We start from the raw sequence: 20924 nt of genomic DNA, 5'->3' as shown, positions 1-20924 counted from the left end.
TTTCAAAATGCGGTCAAAACGGCGGGAATGACCGTTCCTAGCTAGTGGTTGAATCTTGGAATTTTTTTGGTGTTTCTCTGATTAAATAGGTACTTATATACCTAGAAATGATTTTTAGAAAAATAAATAAATAGCAAACTATGAGGGAGCTACAGTTCAAATTTGACCCGCTTCCAGCTGAATCGGTGGAAATTTGTCTTTTTCACGAGAGGTGGATCAAAAAAATTTACACCCAACCATTTTGTCAATTGTGCATTAAATATGTCCTAGTATTTTAGAAAATTGATTTGGTCCAATTTTACAACAATTATTTGGGAGGTCCTTCACAAAAAAACTCCTTTTGGGCACTCAAAAATGGAAAATGATTTTTTCGTTCAAAGAAAATGAAAACTTCATTAGGCAACATTGTTTGCCATTCCAATATGCACCCTTGTGAACAATATGAGATCATTTGAACAAACTATGCCATGAATGTGGCCATAAGATTGATCATTTGGCTTGAAAGCCATTGATCTCCGCACGTGATAGCTCGTTTCTGAGAATGTTTTTTTTAAATAATTGTCGTATTACAAGTTTGTTATTTTTCATGGGAACTTGGCCACATAATGTCACAATGCGAAGGTTTCCCAATTTTTTGATTTTTTTTGAATTTTTTATGCCTGTTTCAAAATGCGGTCACAACGGCGGGAATGGCCGTTCCTAGCTAGTGGTTGAATCTTGGATTTTTTTTGGTATTTCTATGATTAAATAGATACTTATGCACCTAGAAATGATTTGTGGAAAAAATAAAAAGCAAACTACAAGGCAGCTATAGTTCAAATTTGACCCGCTTCTAGCTGAATCGGCGGAAATTTTTCTTTTTCACGAGAGGTGGATCAAAACTTTACGCCCAACCATTTGGTCAATTGTGCATTAAATATGGCCTAGTATTTTAGAAAAATGATTTGGTCCGTTTTTGCAACAATTATTAGGTAGTTCCTTCACAAAAAAACCTCATTTCGGGCACTCGAAAAATGGAAAATGGTGTTTTCGTCCAAAGAAAATGAAAACTCCCTTAGGCAACATTGTTTGCCATTCCAATATGCATCCTTGTGCAAAATATGAGATCATTTGAACAAACTATGCCATGAATGTGGCCATAAGATTGATCATTTGGCTTAAAAGCCATGAATATTCACGCATGATAGCTCATTTCTGAGAACACTTTTTTTAAAATAATTGTCGTATTACAAGTTTATTGTTTTTCCTGGTAACTTGGTCACATATGATGACACAATGCGAAGGTTTTCCAATTTTTTATGCCCGTTTTGAAAATGCGGTCAAAACGGCGTGCATGACCATTCATAGCTAGTGGTTGAATCTTGGAAAAACCTTTTGTGTTTCTCTGATTAAATAGATACTTATGTACCTAGAAATGATTTTTGGAAAAAATAAATAGCAAACTATGAGGCACGTGCAGTTCAAATTTGACCCGCTTCCTGCTGAATTGGCGGAAATTTGTCTTTTTCACGAGAGGTGGATTGAAAATTTTGACACCCAACCATTTTGTAAATTGTGCATTATACATGGCCTACTATTTTATTAAAATTATTTGGTCCAATATTGCAACATAAATATGGTAGGTCCTTCACAAAAAAAACTCATTTTGGGCACTTGAAAAATAGAAAATGAATTTTTAGTCAACTACGACCAATTTTTTAGTTAACTGCGACCAATTTAGATGGTCATGACATGGTGCGCGTGTATTGCATTTTGATTGGTCCGTGGGTGTTTCACGCGGATGGTGGATTGATCACCGACGGATGCTCCCGGATCCAACGGCTCTCCTCACCCGAAGCCCACCTAAGCCGAAACCCTAGATCTCGTGAGTCCTCTTCACATTTTCCATCCATCCCCCCCCCCGCCTCCTTTCTTTCTCCCCTCGCTCTATTCTCCTTCCTTTCTCCCCTCCCCTGCACCACCCACCCCTCTGCCGCTCGCGCGCGCCCCTCACCTCATCCAAGACCGCCGGAGACCCCCACCCTCTCCTCTACCCCACCACCGCCGGCGCCCCCCACCTTTTGCTTCTTTCCCAAGCACCTGAAACCCTAGCCCGCGACACAACCATGGAGACCGAGCTCTGGATCCACGGGCTGGAGGTGCAGCACCGGATCCGGTCCAGGGCGCAGCCATCATGCAGCACCATCACCAGCTGGACCAGTGGCTCGCCGGTGGCGTGGGTGGGGTGCTTCGCCAGACAAAGTCTGCCCCCTGCCTCCCCGTGCCCGACCGCTCGCTCCGCCTCAACCTCGCCGTCTCCTAGGACCTACGCGGCTACCTCCAGGACCGCGTCTTCGCGCTCGAGGAGGACCTCCACGCCGCCGCCCAACGCATCGACCTCCTCAGGGCTAACTTTCCCTTTACTCCAAAGCATTTAACTCCTCGCAAGGGTGACACACGAAGATACGCTCTGTCTCTGATTTCATAGACTACCTCCTTGCTTTTTGAGTCTACATAACTCTTCTGCCTGGACTAAGCTACCTTCAGTCTATCTCGAATCAGCTTAACCTTCTCTTCTGACTCTTTAATTTAATTTGGTCCAAACAACTGACGGTCTCCAACTTCATCCCACATCAACGGTGTCCTGCACCTCCTTCCATACAAAGCTTCAAAAGGTGTCATCTTCAAACTGGCTAGGTATCTATTGTTGTATGAGAACTCCGCGCATGGTAAATTGTCGTCCCAACTAGATCCATAATCTAGTGCACAAGCTCTCAACATGTCCTCCAGAATCCGATTGACTCTCTCGGTCTGTCCATCTGTCTATGGGTGAAAAGTTGTACTGAACTCTAGCCTGGTACCCAAAGTCTAGTGCAGCTGGTGCCAAAATTTTGAAGTAAACTGCGCTCCTCTATCTGATACGATGGTCCTCGGAACTCCGTGCAGACATACGATCCTGGTCATATATATCTTGGCCAACTTTGCACTTGTATAGGTGGTCTTCACTGGGATAAAGTGAGTAACTTTGGTCGAACGATCCACTACTACCAAAATAGAATCATATCCTGATCAGGTCCTGGGCAATCCGGTGATGAAATCCATGCCAAGATTGTCCCACTTCCATTCGGGTATCGGCATAGGATGCAGTAATCCTACTGGCTTCTAATGTTCTGCCTTCACTTTCTGACATACATCACATACGGCCACATACTCGGCAATATCTTTGTTCATTCTAGTCCACCAGAAACGCTCCTTCAAATCCAAATACATCTTGGTGTTTCCGGGGTGTATTAAGTAGGGCGAGTCATGAGCATCCTGAAGTATCAGCTTCCTGATATCTGCATTATTGGGCACATAAACACGGTCCTCAAACCACAAGGTGTCGTGTTCATCCTCCCGAAAACCTTTGGCTTTCCCTTTGCTCATTCTCTCCTTTATCTCGGCAATTTCCTTGTCATCCTGCTGAGCTTCTCGAATCTTTCCCAATAATGTTGACTGAACCTCCATTGCTGCAACAAAACCTCTAGGGACAATCTCAAAATGAAGCTCCCTGAGATCCTTGGCTAACTCCTTTGGCAATCCTCCGCTTACGAGGGTATTGGCGTAACTCTTCCGGCTCAAGGCGTCTGCTACGACATTGGCCTTACCCGGATAATATTGCAACTTCATATCATAATACTTTATGAGCTCCAACCATCTCCTTTGCCCGAGGTTTAGCTCCTTCTGCGAGAAAATGTACTTCAAACTCTTATGATCCGTGTACACATCACAACGGTTTTCAGTAAGAAAATTTTTCCAGGTCTTGAGCGCATGCACTACGGCTTCTAACTCCAAATCATGTGTGGCATAATTGAACTCATGTGGTCGAAGCTGTCGTGAGGCATATGAAACAACTCTTCCGTCTTGCATAAGTACTCCTCCAAGTCCTAAGCGATGCGTCGCAATACACATGGAAATCCTTGCGTATATCTGGCAAAATCAGCACTAAGGTTGTAACCAAACGTTTCTTCTACTCTTGGAAACTTGCTTCACATTCTTCTGTCCATTTGAACTTAGTATCTTTATTCAACAACACCGTCATAGGCTTTGCAATCTTGGAAAAATTCTCAATAAATATCCGATAGTATCCCGCTAGTCCAAGAAAACTGCTGATCTCTCCAACTGAGGTGGGTGCCAACCACTCAGTGACTGACTGGACCTTGTTGGGATCCACTGCTATACCTTCTCCTGATATAACATGTCCAAGAAATCCAACTTCCTTCAACCAAAACTCACACTTGCTGAACTTGGCATATAACAAATGTTCCCTGAGCTTCTCGAGAACTAAACGCAAATGCTCCTTGTGTTTCTCTTAATTCTTCGAGTATACCAAAATATCATCAATGAACACCACAATAAACTTATCCAAGAACTCCATGAATACCTTGTTCATCATGCTCATAAAATAGACAGGGGCGCTAGTCAATCCAAATAACATAACCGTATACTCACATAGCCCGTACCTTGTGGTGAAGGCGGTCTTAGGTATATCCTGTTCTCGGATCTTCAACTGGTGGTATCCTGAACGCAGATCGATCTTGGAGGATACTTTAGCTCCTCGCGGCTGGTCAAACAGATCATTGATCATCGGCAGTGGGTACTTGTTCTTGATCGTCACTTTATTCAATGCACGATAATCAACAACCATTCTTAATGATCCATCACTACAAAAAAAATACACTTCCATGATGATACGTGTTTGTCACAGTAGGTCACGTTTTCTGTCATGCATGTACATCCATGACAAATTTATGACAGAATGAAGATAGTCATACCTGTGCTGTCGTAGAAGTGTTCCATGACATTACCAAAATTATCATCATGGAAGTGTCCACTTCCATGTCGATAAATCGGGCATCACAGAAGTGTTTTCGTCAAGGCTGACCGACACGTGGCATCCACCGTAACAGAACGCCGTTAATCTATCAGGTCCGGTTTCGGATCTGATAACCCGTTAACAGCCCCGACCAATGGGGATTTTCCACGTGTAAAATTATCATTAGCTAGAGGGAACACGTGTCGGCTCGCCGTTGGGACAGATGTCATCCACTCATTGGACCCAAAGCGCCTATGATATGTCGACATGTGGCACGACCCAATAGAGGCCCATTCCTGTGAAAAGGCTGGCCCGTTTGACTTGATCAAAAGGTGGCGGGCCGGCCCACGGCAAGCCTGTTAACGGCATGTTCGCATATAGCCCATTTACAGCCCGCTAACCTAGTGCCCGTTTACGGCCTATCCAAATTAGGCCTAGTAGCGTCATCTGGGCCGTCTAATATAATTCCAGCCCGTTTTAACTTCCGACCCATATATGGCCCATGACGTCTTTCGGCCCATATGAGGCCCTTAGTAACCCTCGGCCCATTAACGGCCCGTGGTAAAACTGGCCGTAATGAACAGTGTATCACTTTATACCCATTAATGGCCCATTATACCGTTGGGCCGTTTCCAGCCCATGTTATCTTTCGGCCTTCTTAGGGCCCATTTATTCTTGGGCTCATTTCCAGCATTCGTTTACTTACGGCCCGTTACAGGTGTTTTTTGCTTGTGGGTCAAATTCAGCCTGTGGATACAGTCGGCCCGTTTGTGGCCCATTAATCTATTGGGCCATTTTAATAGCATCATCAAATACGACCGATTAACGGCCCATTATAGTCAGCCCATAAAACATACGATTTCCACTCTAGACCGTTTACGGCCCCCTATACGGCCCGTACAAGGCCCATAGATGAGACGACCCGTAGAAGGCCCATTGACCCGATGGCCCACAGAAGGCCCATTAATCCGACGGCCCACAGAAGGCCCATGTATCTGCTGGCCCATGGAAGGCCCATGGATCCGACAGCCGATAGAAGGCCCATGGATCCGACAGCCCATAGAAGGCCCACGAATCTGACGGCCGTAGATGGCCAGAGATCATCCGTCTCGTAGATGGCCCATGGAATGTACGGCCTGTGGAGGGCCATGGTCACTACAACGTTTGGGCGAGTTGGCCCCCGTTTAAACGATATAGCATATTCAAAGAATTATCCTACTCTATACTATCACCTCTAAAAACCATACACTATACAATCACTAGTAGAAAAACGACTTTTAGTACCGGTTCATAAGGACCTTTAGTACCGGTTCTGGAACCGGTACTAAAGGGTGGGCACTAAAGGTCCCCCCCTTAAGTCCCGGTTCAGCACGAACTGGGACCAAAGGCCCACCACGTGGCACGAGGCGCGCCATGGTCTTGGGGACCTTTAGTCCCGGTTGGTGATTTTTTATATTTTTTTTAAATAAAGCAAAAACAGCCCGCCTACTAGGCCGGCACGGCCTGCATACGACTAGAAACCCAACCTCTAGTTGGGCCAGGATGCAGGCCCGTACGGCCCAGTAGACCCCACAGGGCAGAAGACTTGCAATAGGCCCACAAAGGCCTGCTTAGAAAGGTTTTGATGGTGTCAAGCTGGCCCTTTGACCTTTAGTGGGAGGTATTTGATGGCATGGAGGTCGTCTCCACGGGCCATGTGGATGTGGAGAATAAAGTCCTCAATCCATACTGCGGGATCGGTTGTTCCGTCGTATGATTCAATATTGAAGGGCTTGAACCCCTCGAGGAATTTGTGATCTAGCACCTCATCTATGAAGCAGAGAGGGTGTGCGGCGCCTCTATTTCGGGCCGCGTCACGGCGCACCTCCGATGAAGTCCGTCTGCGGTTATTGGCCCGGTTGTGACTAGGTTTGTCACGTCCGAATAGGTAGCCATCATCCCAAGTCAGGAAGCGTCCTCACGATCTGTAGATTGATCTGGTGTGTCCTGCTCTACTGTCCAGCTCCTACCAAAGGTCGTATGTATGGTCCCGAGCTATTTTGTCCCTGTTTTTGCAAGGCGGTGGGGCGGGTTGTTGTTCGACTTGAGTTGCCGTTTTATCCCGACCGCGGGGTGGCCGGTCCGCCGCACTATCCCGACCACGTGGTGGTCGGTCCGCATTGCGTGACGGAAGTATGGGATATGGTGCCTCCTTGTCGAACTGAGGTAGCAGTTTGCACTTTGGGTAAATTTTGGCTGGGCGCTCGAGGCCGTATTCCTCGGCTGCCAGGACATCAGTCCACCTGTCAATGAGCAGGTCTTGATCAGCTTGGAGCTGCTGCTTCTTCTTCTTCAGGCTTCCTGCATTGGCTATTAGCTGGCGCTTGAAGCGCTCCTGTTCAAGGGGTGCCTCAGGCACAATGAAGTCCTCATTGCCGAGGCTCTCATCATCCTCGGAGACTGGACGATAACTATTATCGTTTGGGTCATTGGGCATGGCCTGTTTATCAGGGTTATCTTGCCCGTTGTCTTGTTCCTCCTGTTCGGATGCAGCCCCGACAGGGTCTTCATTGTTTTCTCCGGTGCCGGTGTTTCCATCATTTGTGCGATGAGGCTTAGAGCGGTGTTTAGGGCGCCGATGCTTGGACTGTGTCTCAGAAGGTTTATTCACAACTTGATCTCCTTTGTCATCGTCGCTAGCGTTTTTAGGTGTGTCGACCATGTACGCATCGTACGAAGAGGTGGCCGTCCAACATCCAGTAAACGGCGGGTCTTGGCCTTGCTCCATGTCGGCATCTCATCCATACCGTCGGTGTCTTCGGAGCCGTAATCAAGCACATCGGTTAAGTCATCGACAGTGGCTATGAAGTGGGTGGCGGGTGGGAAGCGAAATTTCGCATCATCAGCCTCTGGCTCGAACTGAACATAGTTCGACTGTGTGTCCTTCTCCAAGGACAAGTTTTCTAAAGAGTTTAGCACATCATCCAAAGGTGAGTGCTGGAAGATGTCTGCGGCGCTAAATTTGAGAATTGATAACTGATCCAGCTCGGTGTCCGCAGGCATACCTGGTCCGGGACTTCTAGCCAGAGACGAGTCCGGAGTTCCATTGACGCAAATATTGCGGGGTGCCGGGTTCTTGTGCGGCTCCAATATCGCGGACTCTAAGGCCTCGGATGGCACGATCTGCTCTGGTCCTAAGGCCGTTGTAGCAACAGGGGCCATCTCCTGGATGTGATCCGATGACAGATTTAAGCCATGTTCATCGGGGTGAGGGGGAGCGATCGCTGCGGTTTCAAATCCATTGAAGATCAAGTCTCCACGAATATCCGCAATGTAGTTCAAGCTTCCAAATCTAACCTGGTGGCCAGAGGCGTAACTATCGATCTGCTCCAGATGGCCAAGCGAATTGGCCCGCAGTACGAAGCCGCCGAACACGAAAATCTATTTGGGGAGGAAGGTCTCTCCTTGGACAGTGTCACTATACACAATTGAAGGGGCCATCGAACCTTTCATTGATGGCATAGTGGAATTCTCAATGAAAGCACCAATGTCGGTGTCAAAACCGGTGGATCTCGGGTAGGGGGTCCCAAACTGTGCATCTAGGATCGATGGTTACAGGAGACAGGGGACACGATGTTTACCCAGGTTCGGGCCCTCTCTATGGAGGTAATACCCTACGTCCTGCTTGATTAATCTTGATGAATATGGGTGTTACAAGAGTTTATCTACCACGAGATCGTAATGGCTAAACCCTAGAAGTCTAACATGTATGACTATGGTAACGAACGTGTCCTTTGCGGACTAACCCCTCAAGTTTATATAGACACCGGGGGGTCTAGGGTTTACATAGAGTCGGCTACATAAGAAGGAATCTTCATAGTCGGTCGCCAAGCTTGCCTTCCACGCCAAGGAGAGTCCAATCCGGACACATTTACAGTCTTCGGCCTTCATGTCTTCACAGCCCATCAGTCCGGCCCATGGATAACAGGCCGAACGCCCGAGGACCCCTTAGTCCAGGACTCCCTCATCGGGAAGTACCGATCCTTCGCATAATGCAGAAGAAATCTCCAATGATTTGCAACCTCCGAAGAGCTGACCGGCTCTCGCCGCATCATGACAGTCAGTTTTCGGCTTTCTCTACTGAGGTGCTCCTTTGGATAAACCAAGGCACAATCGCAGTAGTTCTCCCTTTACTACCTTAGCCAATATAGCGGAACGTAAGGTCGCAAGCACACAGGAGCTGGGCAACCCAACTATTGACCAAAGACATGATTCGGAGCCAATGCATATAGTGCTAAATTCGGGGTGCCGAACTATACCATAAAAATGTTCGGACTTTTTGTTGCCGTAGTGTGGGGTGCTATGAAGCCCCTATCAAACATCAAATGTACCGAAGTGTACGGGTGCTACCTGATAGGGTTACCGACAGGGGAGAAGAAGAGAAAAAGAAAGAAAAAAAAGAAAGAAAACAGAAAGGGTGCAAAGGTGATAAGCTGGGGCCCTAAAGCTCTAGTCGCGAACTGTTTTCATTGTAATTTGATTAATACGTCGAGGCGCATTAATACAAGTAGTGCGATAAGCAACAGGCTATTTAACATGCCAAAAACCAAGGGAGAGCTGCATGTGGGTCCTGAAAAACAGGTAGAGTGATTGTTAACGAAACCACCTTGAAAATCCCCCATACGTCTGCGTTCCTCGCCGTCTTGGTGTGTTTATCCTTCAAGAGAACTGGTGATCAGGCCATCAGATGGGGCCTGCAGGATTGAAACCTGAAAAGGGAACGAATAATAGTGAAAGTATGTGTGCATCCGGTGTCAATTGAGCCGTACTGTGCATCACAAACTAGCTATGCCTCCGTCGATGCCCATGGAATTTTGAGTGCGTAGTTATGTATGCGTGGTGTGAATGCCATTACTTGGCTAGGACTGAGACGGAGGCCGAATTGCTAGTCTAGCTCTTGACGAGCCAAGCTGTCCTGCTGGAGGGTAGTTCGGACCCTCTTGACGGTGTCCATGGGCTCGACAGCCAAATTAAGGTTCTGCTTGAGAAAGCCGCTCTGTACTTCTGCTGCTAAGGCAGCTGTGTGCTCCTTTGTATGGCGGGAGCGTTCCGTATTTTCGTTGACTATTATGATGCCACGTGGACCGGGCATCTTGAGCTTGAGATAAGCACTAGTAAGATGCCCGTGCTATGCTACGGGGTCACAATTGATAAGTGAAACATTGTGTGCTTAAACATTCCTACGGAACAATAAAAATTGTTCCTAGACAGTGATCAAACAATGTTATATTGTTCATAGGCGCACATCAAGCACAATTAAACATGTGATTTCAGACTCCTTTGGCTTCGTCCAAGCCAACCATTTTCTTCCCCATCTTCACCTGCAGGAAGGTTTTTTGTTCTTCCTACCCGGCTTTCTCATTACTCACTTTAAATAGAAAATCCGACCACACACATTTAGTAATTGCGGCAATAATGACCACCTTTATCTCTGAATACAAGAGAACTCACATGAAAGAAGAGAACACAAATATAAACACTTTATTTATAACTTGCATACATAAGAGAGTATATATATTCATAGTGTTGCATGTACATGAATAATTGGCACTACAATATAGAAAGCATCATGAACGCTTCTCGTCAGAAGTTTATTCATAGAATGTAAATATCTAAAACATGCAAGACCTGAGCTCCAAAACAAATTTTGCTTAAACGCAAAGGAAAAGCTGTTGATTCCATTGATAGGGAGAGTAAATATTGTATACATCAAACAATCACTACTACATACATAACAGTCTTTATTGTTCACTGTATTACAATGAATGTTAGCATATGAACGTTACTTTCTCTATCTCTACTCTTCTCTTATAGAAAAACCAAGTTGGTGATGATGGTGTAAAGTAAACTATGACAATTTTACAAAAGGATACCGGCACCTCTCTCGCCTCCTCACCTTATCTCTCATCTTTCTCGAGATATCATTTTTTCGATGAAATATTCTTAAAACCAATCATCTCATGAAGCATATAAGCCTCGACACGTGAAACACGCCATCAAGAACTTCACGTCATGGAAAATCAACACTGTACTTAATCAATTGTTATTAAGCTTAAATGTACAAGAACAGGACAGAAGTAACAAGATATCCCCCCTACCACATAACAGAGTATCTCCACTGTAAAAAGCAAAGTATTTAACTTAGCTACATAACAGCTTTTGAAGCATAGAAAATCAGTCTGGCTTTACGCCCTCTCAGTGCACCGCACACCTCCAGTCCACTCACCTCTACCAATGGGGTGTGATCTCTTTGATTTTTCACCTCTTGCAAGCACTGCTTAATAACAAAATTATCAATAACCGTGTTTTAAAGTCTCAAACATAGTCACATATATATTGGTATATACAACAAAAATATAGGCACGATTTCCCCCTTTATTTGATATGTGTCTTGGATTATGTTAAGTATTACAAAAAAATGCTCAACGTATAGCAAGGCACTAGAGACAATGCTGCTGGAGGGCATTCATTGTGTGAGTATATATACTAATTATTTGAACAAAACTTTCACCCTCTTACACTATATAAAGCAAGATTTGACTGTATCAAGATGAAAACCAAAGCCACTGCCTGGTACTTGAGGAAAACATAAAAAATAGTATATATTTTCCAGCCAGGAACTCTGTGCTTGATCTAGATCTTCTAGCTATTTATAGCATAATATTTCAGTCATCATAAATTTGTTTCTATACTGATGCTTATTATAATTAACTTCCTTGGTGATAAACACCTTCTTTACAACACTAATAGGCATAGAAGATCAAGCATATCACCTTAGGCTAGTTCTGTATGATGCAAGGTGCTGGAATGTTTACAGGATATGCAAGCAGATGTTTGAAATCCAACAACACTAATATGCTCCATTTGGTCAGTTTGAAATCCAACAGGATATGCAAGCAGATGGTTTTACCAAGCATTAAGGTACATGATACAAACTTTTTGTTTTCCTTTAGCACTTTGTTGGCACGAGGGCTGTAACATTTGGGGCATAGACCCGCTGCTTTCTTGACCCTGCAGTTCTTCAGCATCACTCCTAAATCAAAGGGTTTCTCCAGGAAACTCCTAAGCTTATCAAATATCTTTTGGACCTGCCATGTAAATCATTTTTTTCCAGAAATTTTAGTGATTTGGTGAGAACAAAAATACAAGTGTAGTTGGAGGTGATACTGAGTATATATGTGCATATGCGTGACAAAGTCACGTGATTTTATATAAAGGGAAATATAACAAATCTAGCTTGGGAATTTCTGCCTGAACAACTCCATTAAAACAAGCTGATCCACCTAGAACTAAGATGCAGATCTTTTAATAGCAAACAGACCAACCTAGAGTTCGAAATACCCAACAATCAATATGCATTAATAATAAAATGACAAAATTACATGTTACAGAACCACTGCAACTCCCCGTCATGATGTTCAACTTGACCAAAAAAGTGCCGTCATCGTCTAATAGTAGTATATGTCGATACTCATCTATTGTGACCATTAGTAAATTTTTGGGCACTAAAAATCTTCATTAACAGAAAATTATGGCCAACATGATATTGAAGTTAATTCCTCTAATAGTAACTATGGCATGTCTTCTTGTTCATAGCCATTCCAGAAGAAGAATCCAAAAATGGACTTGAACCAAATATTGCTACAGTGGTGACCGGCTGACTGCTGTAGAACCAATAGCTAATGTTGAAAAGAAAAAGAGAAACAATACACCTTGGAATATATTTATTGAACATAGGAGACAAGAGAGTTTCCCTACAAACACATGTCTGCAATTGCACAAATAAGGATTGCCTAAAACACAGCATACCTTGGTCCTTGGCAAAGAGCATGACCAGAGCGTGTTGAGCGTGTTGCTTCTTTGGATGTGGTTTGAGCAGCATGAGTCCCATTTGCCTGCTCACTTGATTTATAATGGGCTGCAAGAGTGGTTTCTAGACAGTTCGACATAGGCGCGCGGATTTGGATCATAGAAAAATTGAATTTGGTAGGCAACAAGGGTGGGCACAGTGAGGTTTTGAAAGGACAAGCGGTAGCCGGGCATAGCACCATAACTGGCCGTCAGCGCGCCGGCACGAAAGGGGAAACAACAGTAGGTGGCAACTAACAAGGTTAGGACTTGTTCTTCTTCAAGGGCCATGAAAGCAGCAACTGACACCGAAACAAATCTTTAGGCTATTAATCTTTTTGAAGTAGCAGTGTAGTAGAGAAATGTTCCGGACATTAGAAGTTCCTGATTTCTGCAACAAGGTCAAAGGCAATGATTCAGAGTTCGAACTTGCTCAAAATGGGGAACGCTTTCTTTCGCAAAATAAAATGGAGGAACACTTCACAATTAGAATAGCTTATCTTATAATTATAACCGAAGTATGCCTCAAGAAAAAAATTGAATAGGACGTAGCAAGCAACGTAGCAAACATAGGTATGCAAATGGTCCAGATTTCCTGGATTTTGAAAAGCCAAATAGAAGTATATGGGCAAACTTATTGGATTTAATTATTGATTCCCTCAAAAATTCTGTTAAGTAGAAGTAGCAAGGCTGAAGCATCTAGTTAGCATTGCATCTTATGGAATTACTAAAACTTATGGCCTAATATTTAATTGTAGACATTGTCAGTTTATCACCACTGGGAATTACAGTAGACAACTTTGAGACCTTGCATTGAGGGTACTCGTAAGATCGGAACCTTGCCTATTCTTGTCCAAATATCTGCATTTGGAGTGCCCAACAACCTATAGAATTAAAAATTTAAGGTAGTCCATCAACATCTAATGCAATGACATGCATCTTCCAGTTTTGTCGTCGACTTCTTTAACACAAAATTAGGGCCTATGTGATATCAAAATCAATTCCTCTACTGCATTCTTATTCATAGTTTCATTCATCGCTTGTAATTCCTCACTAATAAAGTAATAATTAAGTTTCATTCATTTTAGAATAAGATTGTGGATAAGTAATTTTGAAACCAAACATTCCACATCTCTGCAATTGCACAAGTAAGGATTGCCTAACCAGATGAACATGACTTGACGAGAGATAGACGAGCTTTTACTCTTCCATCAACACACCATACCTAATAGCTTGGTCCTTGATGAAGTAGATCAGAAGGCAATGCGGCTCTAAAGATGTGAGAGCATGTGACACACTTCTTGGGATGTAATTCGAGCAGAGTAAGTCCCATCTAATTTGAGAGGCGCCATGGGTGGGCAAAATGAGCTGTGGGAAGGGTAGGCAGTAGCCAAGCAGAGCACCTCCATGTCAACCATCACAATAGAATATGCCATGGAGCGCATCTGTGGAGAGGGGAAATCAGCAGATGGTGGCAGCACAGTCGCCGAGGATGAGCAAGGCGCATCCACCGTAACTGTGGAGGTTAGCATCGGAGGAGATGAGGGAGAGGGTGGAGGAGATGAGGGAGAGGTGTGGGGTGTGGTGGTGAGCCTGCTGTAGCAAGAAAGGGAGGAGGAACGAGGGGTGTTGGAGCCATGGACGCAACCGACGGCATACATGCGAGGGGTGCCATCGCGGGAGATGGGGTGTGAAGGGGATGGCGAGGAGGACGGGGTGATGGTGATAGTAGGCGGAGGGACTTCGGCCGGCAGCCGCAGAGGAGGCAGGAGAGTCGTCGGTGGACAGCAACAACGGCATGCTTGCCGAGGTCGGCTTCGGAGCAGACGGGTAAGGGGAGGAGGAGACGGCGAGCAGGAGGTGCTCGTGGTGGTGGTGGTGGGCGGTGGGACGAGAGGTGCTGGGGTGGATGGCGCCGGCATCGGCCACCGTGACAGATCCCCAATCTTGTCGGTCGATGGTTCTTACGGCGGCTATTTCCTTGGATGGTCAGGTCTTAGGTGAGTTGTGGAATACACTGGATTGTTCTGGAGAGTTGGGGTTAGCTGCAAATGGGTGACGGAGCAGTGGGGGTCTTTTTGCAAAATTTTCACAGAGTGCTTCACGTGCGTTAGATGCAGATCTGACGACTGTAATTGAAGGATGGCAGGCACACCATCATCACCAATTCAGCTTTTTATAGGAGTAAAGATAGTGTGGCATTGCGTTGAATCGGGCGAATGCAGTCCGTCTAAGCATTGCGTGATAGCTACTGCGAAAGGGGACTACGTCGAAGATTAACTCCTCGCTTCGGAAATTGTCTGGATATCCGAAGACAACCTCGAGCGTGATTTAGCCCGTACAGCGGGCCTCTACACCTGGTATGACTCCTTTGAAGGTAGTCTTTGTGGGTTTGATCCGTGATGGATTAATGCCCATTTTGCGTACTGTGTCCTGATAGAGCAGATTAGGCTACTACCCCCATCCATAAGGACACGCATCAGGTGAAATCCGTCAATGATAGGGTCGAGGACTAGCGCGGCTGAGCCGCCATGACGGATACTAGTCGGATGATCCCGACGATCAAAGGTGATCGGGAATGACGATCATGGGTTGAATTTTGGGGCGACTGGCTCTGTCGCGTAGACGTCCTTAGTGCGCGCTTGCACTCCCTTTTGGGGATGTGTGTAGCATATATCATGTTCACTGTTTTGACTTGAGGGAGAAACTTCTTTTGTCCCCCTGTGTTCAGTTGCTGGGACTCCTTGTCGTCGTCCTCGCTTTGTGATCCCTTTTCCTTGTTCTCGGCGTTTAATTTGCCGGCCTGTTTGAAAATCCAACAATCTCTGTTGGTATGATTGGTTGGTTTGTCTAGGGTGCCATGTATCTGGCACGGGCGATCGAGTATGCGGTCTAGGCTGGATGGTCCCTGATTGTTTCTTTTGTATGGTTTATTCCGCTGGCTAGACTTGGAGCCGCTGAATCTAGCGTTGACTGTAGTGTCGTCGGTATTATCACCATTGCTTCAGCGTTTGTGTCTGTTACATCGGAGCTTGCCATTGCTGCTTTTGACCTCGGAAGGGCCTGCCTCGCTGGCTATGTTTTTGCTACGAGCCAGCCAACTATCCTCACCCATGCAAAAGCGGGTCATGAGTGCCGTAAGGGCTGCCATAGAATTTGGCTTTTCTTGGCCGAGGTGGCGGGCGAGCCATTCCTCGTGGATGCTATGTTTAAATGCCGCTAGGGCTTCGGCATCTGGACAATCGACGATCTGCTTCTTTTTGGTTAGGAACCTAGTCCAGAATTTCCTGGCTAACTCTCCGGGTTGTTAAACTATGTGGCTTAAGTCATCGGCGTCTGGTGGCCGGACATATGTACCTTGGAAGTTGTCAAGGAAGGCTTCTTCCAAGTCCTCCCAGGTGCCGATAGAATTTTCAGGCCGGCTGTTTAACCAGTGCCGAGCTGGTCCTTTAAGCTTAAGTGGGAGGTATTTGATAGCATGGAGGTCATCTCCGCGTGCCATGTGGATGTGGAGGATAAAGTCCTCGATCCATACCGCGGGATCAGTTGTCCCGTCGTATGATTGAATATTCACGGGTTTGAACCCTTCGGGGAATTCGTGACCCATTACTTCATCAGTGAAGCAAAGAGGATGTGCGGCGCCTCTATACCTGGCCGCATAGCGACGTAGCTCTGATGGAGTCCGTCTGCAGTTGTTGGCTCGGGCATGACTAGGTTTGTCACGTACGAATATGTAGCCATCATCATGTGTCGAGGAACGTCCTCGCGATCCGTAAATCAATCGTGTATACCCTGCTCTACTATCCAGGGTCTGTCGGAGGTCGTATGTATGACCCCGAACTGTTTTGTCTCTATTGTTACGTGGCGGTGGGGCAGGCTGCTGTTCGGCCTGAGTTGCTGCTCTATCCCGACCATGAGGTGGTCGGTCCGCCGCACTGTCTCGACCGCATAGTGGTCGGTCGGCCGCATTACGCGAGGGAGGTTTGGGCTCTGGCGCCTCTTCATCGAATTGAGGTAGAAACCTTCGCTTCAGGTAACTCTTGGCTGGGCATCTGAAGCCGTATTCTTCGGCTGCCAGAACATCAGTGCACCCGTCGATGAGTAGATCTTGGTTAGCTTGAAGCTGTTGCTGCTTTTTTTAGGCTCCTTGCGGCGGCTATTAGCTGGCTCTTGAAGCGCTCCTGCTCGAGAGGTTCCTCAGGAACGATGAAATCTTCGTTGCCGAGGCTTTCCTCATCCTCGGAGAGCGGACGATAACTACCATCCTCTGAGTCATTGGGCAAGGCCTGTTCGTCGGGGCTAGCTTGCCCGTTTTCTTGCTCCTCTTGTTCGGATGTTACCTCAGCAAGGTCTTCATTGTTTTCGGCGTCGTCCGGAGTATTATTTTCTTTGGTGCCAGCATTGCTATCTTTTGAACGACGTGACTTAGAGCAGCGCCGAGGACGCCGGCGTTTTTGCAGTGTCTTGGGAGGTTTATTCTCGACTGGATTTTATTTGTCATCGTCGTTGGTTGTTTTGGGTGTGTCCACCATCTACACATCGTACGAAGAAGTGGCCGTCCAGTGTCCAGTAGACGGCGGGTTTTGGCCATGCTCCTCATCTGCATCGTCGTCCATACCGTCGATGTCTTCGGAGCCGTAATTGAGCATGTCGGTTAAGTCTTCGATAGTGGCTATGAAGTGGGTGGCGGGTGGGAAGAAAAATTCCCTGTCCTCAGCTTCTAGTTCGAACTGGATATAGTTTGGCTGTGAATCCCCCGCTAAGGATAGATTTTTTAATGACTTCAGCACATTGCCCAAAGGTGAGTGCCAGAAGATGTCTGTGGCGCTGAATTCAGCGATAGATGACCGATCACGCTCGACATGCGCGGACGCACATAGTTCGGAACTGATAACTGGAAACGAGCCCGTGGTTCCAGTGGCACATGCATTAACAGTGGTTAGGTCTGTGTGCGTCTCCAACACTCTGGAGTCTGCGGCTTCCGTGGTAGGGTTAAGCTTCCTGTCCTCAAATGGCGTGACCTGCTCCGGATCTAAGGCTAGAGCGGTTACAGGTGCAATTTCCTGGGTATGGCCCGATGACAGATCTAAGTCATGTTCATCGAGGTGACGGGGAGCGATTGCCGTGGTATCGAATCCGTCGAAGATAAAGTCTCCGCGGATATCCGCGACATAGTTCAAGCTCCCGAATCTGACCTGACGGCCAGGGGCGTAGATGTCGATCTCCTCCAGATGGCCAAGCGAGTTGGCCCACAGTGCGAAGCCGCCGAACACGAAGATCTATCCGGGGAGGAAGACCTCCCCTTGGAAAGCATCGCTGTAGATGATAGAAGGAGCCATCAAACCTTTTGAGGATGGCACAGTGGAACTCTCAATGAAAGCACAAATGTCGGTGTCAAAACCGGCGGATCTCGGGTAGGGGGTCCTGAACTATGCGTCTAAAATTGATGGTAACATGAGACAGGGGACACGATGTTTACCTAGGTTCGGGCCCTCTCTTTGGAGGTAATACCCTACTTCCTGCTTGATTGATCTTGATGAATATGAGTATTACAAGCGTTGATCTACCACGAGATCAAGATGGCTAAACCCTAAGCCTAGCCTATATGACTATGGTAATGATTGCCCCCCATCCGGACTAAGTCCTCCGGTTTATATAGACACCGAGAGGATCTTGGGTTACACAAGGTCGGTTACAAAGAAAGGAATCTACTTATGCGATCGCTAAGCTCTCCTTCCACGCCAAGGAGAGTCCCGTCCGAACACGGGTGCAGTCTTCGGTCGTCGTATCTTCATAGCCCATCGGTTCGGCCCATGGCTAACAGGCCAGACGCCCGAGGACCCCTTAGTCCAAGACTCCCTCATTGTTCACAACAAAGGGCGTCCCACTCAAAAATATCAAATGCATGTCTTCTGGCTAACATCAATGAGCAAAAATTGACAAGGTTTTCCAATTCCAATATATTAAACTAATGTCATCTTGCTAACATCAATGATTAAACTTTGACAAGCTTTTCCCATTCAAAATACGTAATGCCTATGATTGTGGAACGGGCAGGGTTTGTCATCAGTTTGTCATCTGATAGTCTGGTGGCTCAAGGTGACAAGGAATGATTAGAGAACCATTCGATGTATTGTGCATGATGAAGTATTATGGAGGACATGAACCATCTAAATGTTTTGTGCAGTTCCACTAAATCAAGCTGAGCATCCCTATGGATTTTGTATTTATATGCTGCCAGAAAACAAAGACACATCAACACACACATGAATATTGGCCCCAGTGTCAACCCACCAATCGGTGCATTAACAAACTGAAAGTACAGTAAATAGATTACCATACCCAGATGCCCCATCATTGTTGCTTAGAGTGACATTGACAAACTTGGAGTCCTTTCCTGGCTTCTTGGTACTTGTTTGGGAACTTCTTTGCCCAGTGTTCCTCCGAACCACAAGTAAAGCAGCCATCTCTCTTTTGTCTTTCTTCTTACCCTTCTTAATGGCCGACGCTGGCATCTCCATTCAAACATATAGTCTAGTGGCTCAAGGTGACGACGAATGATTAGAGAACCATTCGATGTATTGTGCATGATGAAGTATTATGGAGGACACAAACCATGTGAACATTTTGTGCAGTTCCAATAAAATCAAGCTGAGCAACCCTGTGGATTTTGTATTTATATGCTGCAAGAAAACAAAGACACATCAGCACACTCATGAATATTGGCCCAGTGTCAACCCTCCAATCGGTGGACTAACAAACTGAAAGTACGGTAAACAGATTACCATACCTAGATGCCCCATCATTGTTGCTTAGAATGACATTGGCAGATTTGGAGTCCTGTCCTGGCTTCTTGTACTTGTTTGGGAACTTTTTGCTCAGTGCACTCCACGTGTTGTAGAGTTTCCTATGCTCTCTGCAGACTAGTCATGTCACCAGCATCTACTAATACTCTATAAAGCTTCTCGATCATTCCTTGTGTAATGTAGTGCAAACAGTGATTGCTTCTTTCCGCAAAGTGGTAAGACCAACTGGACCCACTAATGTAGCAGTTTGCCTTAGACACATTGGCTCCTTTTGTGCAGTTCAACTAAAATCAAAGTCGGAATAAAACTGAGCTTTAATTTTGATATCCTTATAAGCAACAATAGGTATAAGGGAAACAATTACTGAGAAATAATGGTTGATGACTTGTACTCCCAGAAGAAAAACATCTACTGATCTACCTTATCTTAACAAAGCAGGAGAGTAGAAATTCTCAATCAATGTGATTCATTCATATTAACTGAGACATTATCTTAACAATGCCTTGTTTCAACATGTATAAAGAAGGACAAAGCAGAAAAGTACCATTCCTAAACAATGCGATAGATTCATTTTAACAGAGACATTATGTTAACAATACCTTGGTTAAACAGGTTGAAAGAACTACAAAGTAGGATAGTACCATTTTTAAAACATTGTACCTGATATATAATAATAGAGACATTATCTAAACAATACATTTCTTAAACATGTACTCCGGCCGATCCCTAAGAGAAATGGTACTCTCGCCGATCCCTAACAAGTGGTGCAGTTTTGAACTAAGATTCAGTAGTTAATTCTGGGGAAAGTCGGTACTGACCTTTCAAGACCAAGATTTGAAACAACTCGTGAGGAAGACCTAAAAGATATCTCAACACATATACGGAAATCCGGTCTCATTTTGCGCAGTTCCACCAAAATTAAGCGAAGTAAAATGTCGCAATATCAACAAGTTCAATAGATATCCATGTTTTAATAGAGCCAAAAAAGGAATCAGTTACTGGCCAATAAAGGAGGATGAAACAAGCGGCCACAAAAATGGTAATCCCGCCAATACCTAACAAGTGTTGCAGTTTTGAACTAAGATTCAGTAGTTAATTCTGAGAGTGGCATTGCTTAATTTTACCAGCGGCATTAGATTAACAAAAAGCATAAACAGTTCCAGGGGTGAGTGGGAACAACAACAACATGTGCTTCCATCTACTTATAAAGGGGGCGACGCAGAGTTTGTTGTAACAAAGTAACAATCATCATGTTTGGGGTGGTCTCATTTTTGTTCACTGCTTAATGGGAAGAGACATCAATACAATAGCTTCAATTCATCATTTATTTAAAACATTACCAATACAAGTAGCACAACATCTCAAAGCACACTGAATCATGTGGATGAAGGCCTGTA

The 20924-nt window shown here is 45.4% G+C and overlaps 1 long non-coding RNA gene across 1 annotated transcript; it reads right to left on the bottom strand.

Annotated features, from left to right (window-relative positions):
• Positions 1-10396: 10396 nt before the first annotated feature.
• Positions 10397-14713, bottom strand: LOC123106751 (uncharacterized). The gene is made up of 3 exons (XR_006451462.1): positions 13947-14713; positions 12683-13112; positions 10397-11961 (listed from the first exon to the last, which is right to left on the bottom strand). It is a non-coding gene; the product is annotated as an uncharacterized lncRNA (long non-coding RNA).
• Between the last annotated feature and the right edge of the window lie 6211 nt (positions 14714-20924).

This window comes from Triticum aestivum, chromosome 5A (genome assembly GCF_018294505.1).
Source record: "Triticum aestivum cultivar Chinese Spring chromosome 5A, IWGSC CS RefSeq v2.1, whole genome shotgun sequence".
In the NCBI taxonomy this organism is placed as follows: Eukaryota; Viridiplantae; Streptophyta; class Magnoliopsida; order Poales; family Poaceae; genus Triticum; species Triticum aestivum.
This window is presented reverse-complemented; position numbering and strand designations above follow the sequence as displayed.